Source organism: Amphiprion ocellaris, chromosome 15 (assembly GCF_022539595.1).
Source record: "Amphiprion ocellaris isolate individual 3 ecotype Okinawa chromosome 15, ASM2253959v1, whole genome shotgun sequence".
Classification (NCBI taxonomy): domain Eukaryota; kingdom Metazoa; phylum Chordata; class Actinopteri; family Pomacentridae; genus Amphiprion; species Amphiprion ocellaris.
In genome coordinates this window covers 22,782,818-22,796,250 of record NC_072780.1, presented here as the reverse complement: position 1 = coordinate 22,796,250, position 13,433 = coordinate 22,782,818, and positions in this window count along the sequence as shown.

The window sequence follows — 13,433 nt, the reverse complement described above, 5'->3', positions numbered from 1 at the left end:
TGTTTGTCCCTGTCTGACTGCTGTTTGGTTCTGAGCAGGTAGTGTACAATGGATTCGTGGACAACCGCCTATTCTGCCCAAAAACAAAGCTATGAAAGTGGTGACAAAGAAACAAAACATTTCTATACATTTCTCCATGTGCTGTATCCTGTGCTGAGAACATACTGTCCACATTTTATCAAGGGCATGTTTACTATTACCTCAGATTCAAGCTGACCTCTAGCTCTCCTTCTGAGCGGGGGTAGCTCATACCTGCTGTACTGTGTAGTGCTTGTGATTGTCGTTAATACATTTCTGTGACTCCCCAACAATCATACAGAACATGTCTTCCTGTGACTACCAGTTTGCTTTTGGTTAGTTTCATTCCACTTCTGATGTATCCATTATCTATACAGCTCTGAATGCTCTGTAGAGTCGCAGGGAGGCTGGAGCCTATCTATATTATATGTAATTGTATACTGTCAAAGCCTTTACTTGTCACCATGTCTGTCAAACAGTTCTACTAATTAGCAGCAATCCTTCTGCATGTCTTCGTTGGGATTTTGTTCCACTCCTCTTCTGTGATGATCTGCAGGTCTTTGAGGTTGGAAGGCCTCCCTGCTATCACCCTGGTCTTGAGTTCCCTCCACAGATTATTGATCGGATTTAGGTCTGGATTCTGGCTGGGCCACTTCAGCATGCTGATACAGTGTCTTAGTGAATCTTAATGTCATCCTCTTTTCAAATAATGCTGTTAACTTCGACAAGGTTGTCTACCCCTTTGGCTTAAAACACCCCCAAAGCATTACATTTCATTTCCACCACCATGCTTGACTGTGGAAGGTGCCTCTTCTTTCTTTTCTGTCCAAACAACTCCTTTTTTATGTGATCATAGAATTGATGACCATAGGTTATTTTCTTCATCCTGGAAAACTTTTGTGTATCTGCCCATGGTGAATGGGCTGCACAGTGGTTCGGTGGTTAGCACTTTTCTCCAACTTGAAGATTCCTGGTTCGTGTTCCAGCTGTCCTGGGATCTTTCTGTATGGAGTTTGCATGTTCTTTCATAATCCTTGTGCAGCCTGACAGAGCTTCAGCAGTTTTGTAAACAAGTATGAGGAAAAATTGCAGTATTCACCTGGAAAAGGCAGACTGAGAACTGTCAACACAGGTTCTATGCTCTAATTGTGGCCAACCGTGCATCTTAAAAACATTGACTTTAAGGAGGTGAATACTTGTGCAGTCATTTATTTTTCATTTTGTTTTTCTATTTAACCCTACAACAACAATTTCTACAATTTCTTTTAACAGATGCTTTCATCCAAGGCGATGTACATCTGAGAGTAGATGCAACAAAAGCAAGGATTTAGTGAGGAGAAAACAATCTGGATAAGAAACAAGTTCAGTTGATAATAAGGCTGTGGTGCCCACAGGAGGCCCAAGACGTTATTTTTAATTTTTGCTCTGTCAAGTGCAGAGGTGTTTAGTTTTCTAATTGACATTATAAATCTGTTTTCACTTTGACATAAATAATTCTTGTCAAAAAAGCCAAATAATATTGACCATGATGCAGTGTTGAAAAGCAATTAAAGAACAAAATTTCCAAGGGGGGAGTGAACTTTTTTTTTTTATAGACACTGTATATTGGTGCATTTATGGGCAATCTACACCACATCAGTACCTCACACTAAAAATAAATAAAGAAAATCAATCTTAAATCTCTGAGAGCTGCTATGCAGCAGATAACAACACAACTGCTATCAAGTCCCCAGAAGAATTTTGTCAGCCTCAAAATTTCACACAGCCATTTCGATACAATTACACTAAATTACACCCTAAATGACTTTCAATGGGAAAGACTTTTAATGGCACAGACCCTGTCTACAAAGGAAGGAGGAAATAAGGCATTGATCAAATGCTGAATATGATGCACTGGATTTATTGAGGTAATGGAAAGAAGGCATGATTGAGGAGTGTGTTTGGGGGAATTACTGTTATAATAAAAGGATACTATTCTTGTGAAGCTTTGGTTGTAAAAGCCTGAGGATGATGGCCTCACTCAAGATGACGTCATGACATTAGCAGTGCTCATTATTCAGTGTACTAAAGTCACAACTGTTGTAGTGTAATATTTTTGAGTACGATATACTAAAAGTAAAGGATGATATAATTATGGCAAATGCTATTAAACTGAAGAATAGAGTTAAGACATGATCCCTGATGTTTTGATGGTATTGTGTGTGTCTCTGTGGAAGACACACACACAGCTGGAAGATCACAAAGTAAAACGTGTATTTTTGGTGTAAAGACAAATCATATGTGTAACCCACTTCTGAGTCTGTACACATCACTACCTAGGTTCGTAGGAGCTGGGACTATTACCAATAACCACTGGACACAGGTATAAGTTGTTATTGTTAACTTTTTAGTTTTGAAAAACTATTTCAAAAATGCACAACATTATTGCAATGCAATACCTATGGGCCCAATAAACCAAGAAAAAAATAAAATGTCCATTTGAAGATGCTCCTGTGGAATTGGTTTGTTGTGGATCCAATCAAAGTTAAAGTCAATAAGTCAGGGGGTAGTCAAAGTCGGGCTGCACAGTGGTGTAGTGGTTAGCACTTTCGCCTTGCAGCAAGAAGGTCCCTGGTTCGCGTCCTGGCTTTCCCGGGATCTTTCTGCATGGAGTTTGCATGTTCTCCCTGTGCATGCGTGGGTTTTCTCCGGGTACTCCGGCTTCCTCCCACAATCCAAAAATATGCTGAGGTTAATTGATTATTCTAAATTGCCCGTAGGTGTGAATGTGAGAGTGCTTGTTTGTCTTTGTATGTAGCCCTGCGACAGACTGGTGACCTGTCTAGGGTGTCCCCTGCCTTCGCCTGAGTCAGCTGGGATAGACTCCAGCCCCCCCCGCGACCCTAATGAGGATTAAGCGGTGTATAGATAATGGATGGGTAGTCAAAGTTCAGGAAAAGTATCCAAAGTAGGCTCACGTTAGTGTCAGGCAGTGGGACTGATACAATCCTACCACAGAATCCGCTGAATGGTGTGGTGGAGGCTCAGAGTTCGACTGGGAGGCTCGCCATCAACTGGATTGCTGGTCAGTCTCGTTGGACACCAGGACTCAAACATTTTAGCATACTACTGGTTTCACCCAAAATAAGGTTCAAGTTATTAAAATAAAACCCACAGTACTTATAAATGTAAGAAATAATTATTAGAAATGAATAAAAATTATTTAAGCCTTCTTTAGGCAGGTTACATATGTTTTTTTAGAAAATGAAATGTTGAGTGCTCAAAACATAATGGTGTATATTTAACGCATTATAACTTCAAATATATTAAAAACATAACGACACATAATGGTGTAACATGCATGGAATCTTGCTGAAGAATCAAAGCCATCTAGTCCATTCACTGAGAAGAATTCAGATACTGTTGTTATAAAGCAGCTAGGGATGGGTATTGTTAACATTTTAACGCTACTACTGCTCCTACCGACACTGCTTAGTTATCTGATAACTTAGCAGTATTCTTATTGGTATTTTTTCTTATCTTTTTTTTAAAAAAAGAGAATAAACCAAACTAATTAAGAGCAGCATTAAAATTGTTTCATGTTACTGTATATATTTAACATTATTTACAGCCATTAAATGCAGAACTTTTTGAGAGTATTTCTACAGTGCAATATTAACAGCGTTAGTTAAAAAAAATAGTTGAAGTACTTATACCACTGCCAACACCAACATTAAATAAGAGACGTGAAAAAAAAGCAAGGTGAAGTTAGTCTGCATCTCCGAAGTCATTCAATCTACCTGCTCTGAAATTTAAAGCTGAAACTAAATATGTGAACAGTTCAGATGTTTGTGCATTTCAGACTGAATTTATTAATACAGTCACAGCTAGCTCGTTGGTGACGGCCTATTTTTAATCATTTACACATATTCCTATTATTTAGCTAACTCTATGTTTGGGCCCAAAGCTGCTAGCATACATTACACACAAAAGTACTTCCAACATTTTGGCCTCAACAGAAAACATCACAGTAGAAATATTGTTCTTGCATTAATTTTCAACATCGTCTCCTTTAACTTCAATGCACTTGGTCCACTGATGTTCAAGCTTCACTGCTCCTTCACAGAAGAAGGTCACATCTTAAGCCTCCAGATACTCCTCAGCAGCATGGATAACTTCATGATCACTCTAAAAATGATGACTATGCATGTGGAATTTCAGTATGGTAAAAGATAAAAGTCAGATGGTGCCAGTTCAGGTGAGTAAGGTTCATGGGGCCACAGTTCAAAGCCATATTTTTTACTGCTTATGCTGCGCTGTGACTTTTTGCTTTCCCTCTGACCGTCTAATATTCAAAGCAATCTTGTCAAACGGGTTTTGTGGACAGGTTTTGTGAACAGTGTCAAATTCACACCCCTTCTTCTTGGCTGAATTGCAGTTAATATATTCATTGCAGCGAACTGTAGCACATATTCAATGGAACTGCCCCACTTGACCTTTCAAACATTACAGTTGTTTGTCTGTGCAACAAAGTATTAAAGATAAAAAAATATGGTGAATCAAATTCAGTCGCGTTATAATCTGCATACAGCTCTGTGTCTTATTCATTACCCTGGTATAGATTGCTCATTGACCCTTATATAGATGTCATGAACTACCTGTCAACTCATATCATAGCCCTAGCAAATATCATAATAAATAGCAGAAAAATCTTTTCAATAATTGTTGTTTTCTCTGATTTTCTTGAATTTTGTTTTGAATTGCAACAAATTGCCTATAGCATATTTTTGACTCAGGGTAGCCTAAGGCAAAATGGACATTGTGTGGCCCGTGTTTGGTACAGTTGTTGGGTGCAAATAATTGCCTGAGTCGTGACCTCTATTCTACCTCTTTCTCTACAGTAAGCTACTGTATAGAAACACTTCAATAAATAGAGGAAGGCAAGTTTTAGCTCTAAGCATATTTTTTCTATTTTGTAAGTCAAACAGTATACCATCATCAGGATTTCAATATTGCCAGACTCCAGATCATCGCAGACCTACAAGTTGATGAAAAGATATCTGTAATGCCAGTAGTCCTTGATTACACACATGTACAAACATAATTTCACAATACACATATTTGATGACTCGATTGAACTTTTCTAGAAGTATTGTCATATCAAATAATGGAAAAATTGGATGGCTCACTAAAACAATAAAACAAGAAACAATGTGTATGACCAAGATAAGAACTTAAAAGCAAAGGTAATGAACTTAGCCTGGAGATAACTTCATAGGACTAACTCAGGACACTGATGTTTACCTTGTTTTGGTCTGCCAGTTAACACTGGTTTTCTAGAGCCTTGACCATGATTGTTCTCAGCCACTTTAAATCTTCATACTACAAAATTACTTGATAAAACAAATCTACTATATGTTGTTGTTGTTGTTCTGTGGGCCAGTTATAAATGAAGTATTTTACAGTTTAATTTGGAAAACTTATAGAGAAAAGGCCACGGCAATTTTCACCCAACACAAAATTCAGTAATGTGTCACACTGAAAAGTAACACTTTGCATGTAGTGACATTATAACTGTAGGCATAACAAGCCTAACTGAAAATGCAGTAAACAATCAATTAAAAATGACTCCTATCAATATTATAACCAAGCTAAGTTTCTCTTAATCATTCACTGACTCTGCCTCTAAATACATATTTTGTGTTCATTAAGTAAATATTTCAGAGAAGCTGCACATAGATGGACACTGTGCTGTACATTTCAGAAAAGAAATTTTACAATAAAGCTGCTGGTTTGTCAGATACGCAGGAAAGTGTCATCTTCGCTGTTAGCATCAATGTTGGTCATCAACAGACATAGGATTTGTCTTTTTTTTGTTTTTTTAGATTAAAAGAGCCTCATAAGGAATTTGGAGTGATGGTAGTGGTGCATGTCTTTCAACCACAAGACTATGTGATCGTTTCCTAGGCTGGCTGTTTTTTTAAGAAATTCTTTTGTTTTATTTTGTCATTCAAGTCTTATTTTTAATCAGTTTTTTCTATACTTTTTCTTTCACTCACTGTTTTGCTAACACGTAAACTGTTTGGCTAAGTTCAGGAAAAGATCATGGTTTGTGTTAAAATACACCCTTAAACCACATTAACCACATGTTACAAGGCAAACTTCTCTGTACCTGAAAACGAGTGACAGTGACAACACCGACAGGGCTTCTTTAGCTGTGTACTCCGAGAGTATATTTCTAAGTTCAAGGATTTTTAAATGTCTATCAAACAATGCTGTGTGTTGAAAAATGAAGTTAAAGGGTCCCCAGTTTATTCACATGTGGCATGAAGGGGCTCAGACAGAATGGCTTTATGCGATGAGTTGGGAGTGAGACTGGGCTTGGCATACCAAAAAAAAAATGTTATTAAGTGTTATACTTGTGATTAGGTGGCATTTGGGAAATGTAAGGAAGAATCACCACAAAAAAAAATATTTAAAGCAATAGGCTCTCAGTTGAAAAACTTTCAACATCTAAATTTGTTCCAGTCTCCCAGTCTAAATTAAAACAAAAACCAGCGGTGTGCCATGAATCTGTAAAATCTATGTGACACAGTCTTTTATTTGATTTATGTCTCAGTTCAGTGTACACATCAGGGCTTTACATTTAAGGCCAATTCATAGTTTCAGCATCGCTGATGCAGACACAGTTAAACACATTGTATCTGAAAGGCTGTGACTTACAGATTCTTAGTGATTATTCCTGAAGTGTACCAAGCACAGTGGGCAGACTAAGAACCTTCTATAATGTACTGAGTATGTACAAATGCATAAATCAAAGCACCTTCCGAGTCCATCAGTAACTAGTCCAATGGCAACACTTTTAATGATGAACTATTAAGGTGTGGAGAATCTCCTTATAAAGTCTCTTCTCATAACAAGCATTTGTTTAAAGTATCATATGTTTCCCTTTGCACATCTGCAGTCAGCAGTGGCTCGGTGGTTAGCAATGTCACCTTGCAGCAAGAAGATCCCTTGTTCATGTCCCGGCCTGGGATCTTTCTGCATGGAGTTTGCATGTTCTTCCTGTGCATGCGTGGGTTTTTTCCAGGTTCCCTGACTTCCTCCTACAGTCCAAAAACATGCTTAGGTTAATTGGTAATTCCGTAGGTATGAATGCGAATGTGATTGTCTATGTGTAGCCCTGTGATAGACTGGTGACCCATCCAGGGTGTCCCCTGCCTTCACCATAAATGAACTGGGATAGACTCGAGCCCCCCCGCCACCCTAACAAGGATTAAGCAGCGTATAGATAATGGATGGATGGATGTGTTGGCAGTGTGGACAATCTACGCTGTCTGCATGGACTTGACTGGATTGTGAAATTGATATCATGGGTATTCAAACACAGAAATCAGGAATCTGCCTTAACAAACACGACAGTATACTCTCCTAAAAACTGAATAGAAAATTTACTACAAGCAATACTCAACTATCATGACTGAGAGGAGCTAGTAACAAGCAATCTCACAAGCTTTCATCATTCTGATCCTTGAGGCCTTTTCCTGCACTTGGCATTTAGACTGTCTTAACTTTTTCAATAGCAGCTCTGCCCCTGCAATATCTCCCCATGTCTTAGATCTGTTTTCATTATGGAACACAGAGAGTCTGGATGCCTCACTGAAGACAAAGGCCAATTATACCATGTCATTCATATTCTTTTGTACTTCTTCCGGTCACTTCGCTTAAAATTATCAAAGCACCTAGGAGAAGAAAGAGATCTCATCTCCTTCCAGCACCCTCACTTCATTAAATCAGAGGTTTCTACAGACAGATTACGTCACAATAATGAGTTCCTTAAATTGCCTATCACAAAGTTCAACTATCAGAGTTCTTTGCACAGCAGCAGTTCACTGTAGTTCTATTAGACAATTTGTAAGACAATCTGTGTCTCTGGTGTTACCACAGTGGCTTACATTGCAGCATGACTTCACGAATATACTTCTGTATTAAACTGCAAACCTCATAACGACTAAGAAACATTTCTTACACCAAAGACCAGTATTACACTATCTAAAAAAAATCTATATCTTTTTGAACTGCTTATGATTTATAGTCTTACAGCACTGAATCAATTGAGATTTCATGTGACTGAAAGAATGAACCCCTTCAGTGACCCCTATGGCAGCAATTTATGCCATGTTTCACATCTGGTAGCAGTCCTCTTTTCTCTAACATCGGCATTATTAATGTAAGTTTTGCTGTATGGGCTAACATAACAACCCTTCATTGTTCTATTTTCTATGTGCTCATACAAGTGGTGTTATGTCCAATAACTACTATTTGTTTTTGCTTTGGCACACTGTAAGTTAATTTCATGGTCGACGCTGACGGATCTGACGCTGTAATGGAAACACAAAGGCTAAAAGGGCATATTATGGGGCACTTCCTGTAAACATTCTTGCCACCTCTAACCTGTCCCATGGTCCCACAGTGGAAGGTCATCGAAAGAAAATGAGTATCCAGTTCAGGTGACATGCCCATTTCCACCAATCTACTCTGCATTGCCCTTACTATACTTGATTTGCTCATCTACATATTTTTGAATTTACCACCAGCTATATATGTAGTATATTTAATGCCAGAGCCATACACCATAGCAGTAAACTATAATCAGTTTCCATGTTAGTTGTACTTTGCATGTATCATCTGTTTTATCATGCATGTATCAAATTGTGTGTTTTATGCCCCCCCCCCCAGCTCTACCTCTCTACCTCTATCCCTCTACCTCCACAGCTGATTTTTAATGGAATATCTCCATAGGGGTACAGAGGAACATTTCCAGCAACCATCACTCCTGTGTTCTAATGCTACATTGTGTTAGCTAATGGTGTTGAAAGGCTAATTGATGATTAGAAACCCCCTTGTGCAATTATGTTAGCACATGAGTAAAAGTGAGTTATCATGGAAACATGAAATTTTCTGGGTGACCCCAAACTTTTGAACAGTAGTCTATATATGCTGTGATGACATTTTTTCCCATTTACATATAGTTAACAAGAAAAGCACTCAGCGCAGTACTCCACCAAGGCTGCTCAGTTGTTTTGATTTGATTTGATTTCCGACAGATGAAATCTTCAATTTGTAGTAGCATCACAATCATGTGATCGTCAGCAGGCAGCTGACATAGTGTTCACTTGTAGCCATAGTTACAGTGACACCGTGCCCCTATATTGCAATGATACACAAGTCTTTAACAAATCCGTGGATCCAGGCTATAAGCCACATCACTGCCAAAATGTAGTCCTTGTGTCATTTCTGACCTTCCCTGAATATTTCATCCAAATTCATTAATCCGTTTTTGAGTAATGTTGCTAACAGACAGACCAACAGACAGACAAACTAACGCCGATCGTCACATAAATCTGCTGTGTTCCTTGGCGAAGTAATAAGAAGAATATGGAGAAGCAAACCAAAACACTCGTAAATAATGAAATAAATAAGAAACTAAAAAATTTGCAATGCATGGTGTCTCTAATGCATCCAGTGAAGCTGGAAGGTGCCTGCGTTTTCCAGAAAAACAGTATGAGGCTCCTGGTTTTTAAGTAGGTGAATGCTATGACTACATGAGCATTTTCTTTAAGTAAAGGAATACTGCAATTTATTTTAAATGAATTTCTAAAAACTTACTTCTAACATTATCTTTGAAAACATCTCACCTTTGATGCCTAAAACTTTTGCTGACATCATCAAGCTACTATACAATACACACTATACATTACTACTGTAGATACTGTTGTCTTTTACTGCTCATTCTACTTTGATTTAATGAAAGGACTTTCTGTAGACTCCATCACCATATGAATCTAGGCTATGGAGTCTGTCTAACTGGATAAATTACATATTTCAAGAAGGCAAAAGGGAAAATTTTGATAGTCACACAAGTGTAATGTCACCCAAATGATTTTGGCTTTTCCAACTTGAACGTTAAATATATTCAACTACTGAAACAGAATGAGCCAAGAACTAATTGAAAATTATAAGAGAGGAATTTAAGGCAGGATTATGCGATTACAGGATTACACATTAATTAAAGTTGTACTGTATGCGTAGGTCACATTTTTATTTTCTGTGTTCAAATATATAATCCCATCTCATTTAATAAACTCTCTGGAGATTGGCACGTGTACATTTCAAACAAATACATGCAGCAAAAATATTTCCTATTGACCATGCCAAGCAGTTATAGATGATTCTTTCCTCTTTTCCTCAACAACAGATGTGAGAAAACAGAGAAATTGAAATACACATATCTGGATACTTTCATGTGATTCCAAGCTCCTTGTCACCTAATGTAAACTTCGACTAAGTATGGTACCTGTATCCATGGAGACAGTCCATAGAGGCATTTTATGTTCACGCCTCCATGGAAACATGATTACTGTTCACTGAAAAGTACATTTTTTGTACAGGCTTATCTCAGCTAAGGGACAGGCCTTCACACATGTCTCCTGATGAAATAAATATGAGCATGCAAACCCGTGTGAAGATTGGTCGATCAGAACAGCCACTTTTCACCTTGCAAGATTAACACCAGTACACACAATCCACTCCTGAGTTGCTTAGTTAGAGTTTCCTCAACCTTTAACTTCCAAGTTTTCCCAATCCTTCCACAATCAATAACTGCTCCTTCCACACATTTTCACCTTCATGTTAGAGTGCTCTCTTTTTGAAAGGAAATAATTCATTTCAGTATCAGTTCCTGTCAGGGGCATTCAACAGTTGGAAGGTGTCTGCTTAGGAAAGAATTAGTTATTGACAGTATGTACTGTTGATGTCTTTTGGTTTTTTTATTGTTTTTTTTTTAAAAACACAGAGGGGAAATATTAGATTCAAAAAGTTCAATTTTCAGCCTTAAATCACAACTGCAAGCAATAATTTACACATTAATCCTTTTTTTTTTCAAATTGTGGTTGATAAAATGTCACAAAATAAAACATGATCAACATTTCCCCCAAATCCCAGCCATCTTCAGCTTCACCTTACAGGTTTTGTCAGACACAAATTTAAAAAGCAATCTGTCAGGTGGTCAATGAAAATTTTCAGATTCATTCATTCAAATGATCCTGATATACACAACCACTTAAAAGTTTGGACACACCTTCTCATTTAATGGTTTTTCTTGACTATTTTCATTGTTGATTCTCACTGAAGGAAAACCATTTCACATTTTCCAACATGAAGCTCATCCGGAGAATGCCAAGAGTGTGACAGATTCTCTGTACAGAGGCTCAAGTGCAAGGTAAAGAGACATGATCACAGACAAAGGCAAGTAAAATAATATTTACACGTTTGTTCCAAAACAGAACTACAGACATGGAGGACTAAACTACAACAGGTAGCCGATTGGAACAAGATCAAAACAGACTAGAGTTCCCACTATTGGGAGGGCGGGCTGGAACTATCAACGTCAATACAGAAAACTAACTAAAACAACACAACCCACATAAGGTAACACCTAGGCAGGAAATAACTAATACTGAACAACAGGTAGTTTTAACTAACAGGCAAACAATTCTGCTGAACTAAATTTAACCAAACTAAAGTAACTTGTGCACGACTGGCTCAACGATCAAGAGGAACTTAGCCGTGAGATAAGTTCTGGGGATTTACTGGCTGAGGAATAGTTGCAGTAGGGCAGGTAGCGTGAAGCAGCAGGTATGAGGGTCAGATCGGGACTTCAGGGGAGGACTGGGAATCCAGGAGGGAACTCCAAGGGCAGGAGAACTGAGAACTGCGATGGTGAAGCCGGAGGTTTCCAAGATCGGATAGGTGAACAGGCAGCTATTGAGGTTGAAGGCTCCAGTGGAGGAAGCTGTCCCACCAGGTTGTACAGCCAAGGAGGAGAGGGAGACCAGAGTTCCACTCAGTTCCACAGAGGCAGGTACAGTTGGAGCTGGGAGCACGGACTGTAACACAAGAGGAGGTTGTGAATACTGAGCCAGGTTAGTGAGCCAAACGTGAACAGGTTACCAGCTACCAACGTGATTGGTTAAACAGTCCAACATCGACTGAGCCCAGAGCGTCTGCTTATGTGCAGGAGGAGACGGCCGTATGCTGATTGTTCCCAGCTGCATACCAATCATGCCTTGATTGGAGTAGCAGCACCTGCCCATAATCCAGAATACACGCCACCTGTGAGAATGATAGGGAGAGAGAGAAGGGAAAGAGGAAAAACAGCCTGCCACTATCTAGTTCCAGAGGCAGAGGGCGTGACAAAGAGTGTGGAAAGCAGTAATCAAAGCAAAGCGTGGCTAGTTTGAAGAATCTAAAATATAAAACATGTTTTGACTTATTTCACACTTTTTTGTTGGCTACATAATTCCATATGTGTTCATTCATAGTTTGATGCTTTCAGTGAGAATCTACAATGAAAATAGTCATGAAAATAAAGAAAAAACATTAAATGAGAAGGTGTGTCCAAACTTTTGACTGGTATTGTATAACAAGCATAGACTACTTAAAAAAGAAAAAAAAACATCAGGGCTCCATCCTGCGACCAAATTGGTTGCATATTCAACTTTTTTTTTAAAGTGTTAACTTTTTGGGGGGCTGAATTCCTGTGAGTGCAGGATGATTATTAAGTTGCAGCTACATTAGCAACACTAGAGGAAAGTCGTTCTGTTTTTTTCTTGACTGGCTCTTTCATTCTGTACCTGCCTGCAAGCTGTTTAGATGTTGTGTCTTAAAAAGATACAGTGATCTGTAGCCGATTATTCTAAAAAACAAAATGAAGAGAGAGAAAAAAGGTGAAAAGGGAGAGGTCTGACTCAGATAGACCTGATGATAAAGAGTGTAGACCCAGGCAGGGAGACACTGATGGACTCAGTGAGAGAGGAACAGCACTACATTCAAGTACAATGGCTACCACAGTGCTAGGGCTGCATAATTAAATGTATACTAGCCACAGTTATGATTTTGGCTTACAACAATTATATGAACATCATCGACTGTAGTATTGACATTTAAAATATGCTCCGCTTGTAGAAAACGACACTCATAGCAAACAGTCCCTGTAGATAAAATCACTCAACCTGGGATAAATCTGGCCTTAGAACTCCTCATTACACTCTTTTCATAGCAATTTTTGGTCTCACACCTGTCTCAGTGAACTGCAGGTGTCTAGCAGCATTTACTCCAGACTGCATGTGAAGCGTTTATACAAATGCTCAGCAAATAAGGTGGTTTGCCTATGCTCAGTTAAAAGGAGTGATATCAGCCAAGCTCTTGGAAAAGATTGATGACAGATTAGTATACGTTCCCATGACAATATTTTGGATATATCAAGTCACTGCCAATCTTTGCATCAGTGCAAAACTGATTTAGACAACTATTCAGCAGCATGCTGAATTACCATGCTGTACCAAAGAAGTGGTAGAAAGGTGAGCAAATCTTGT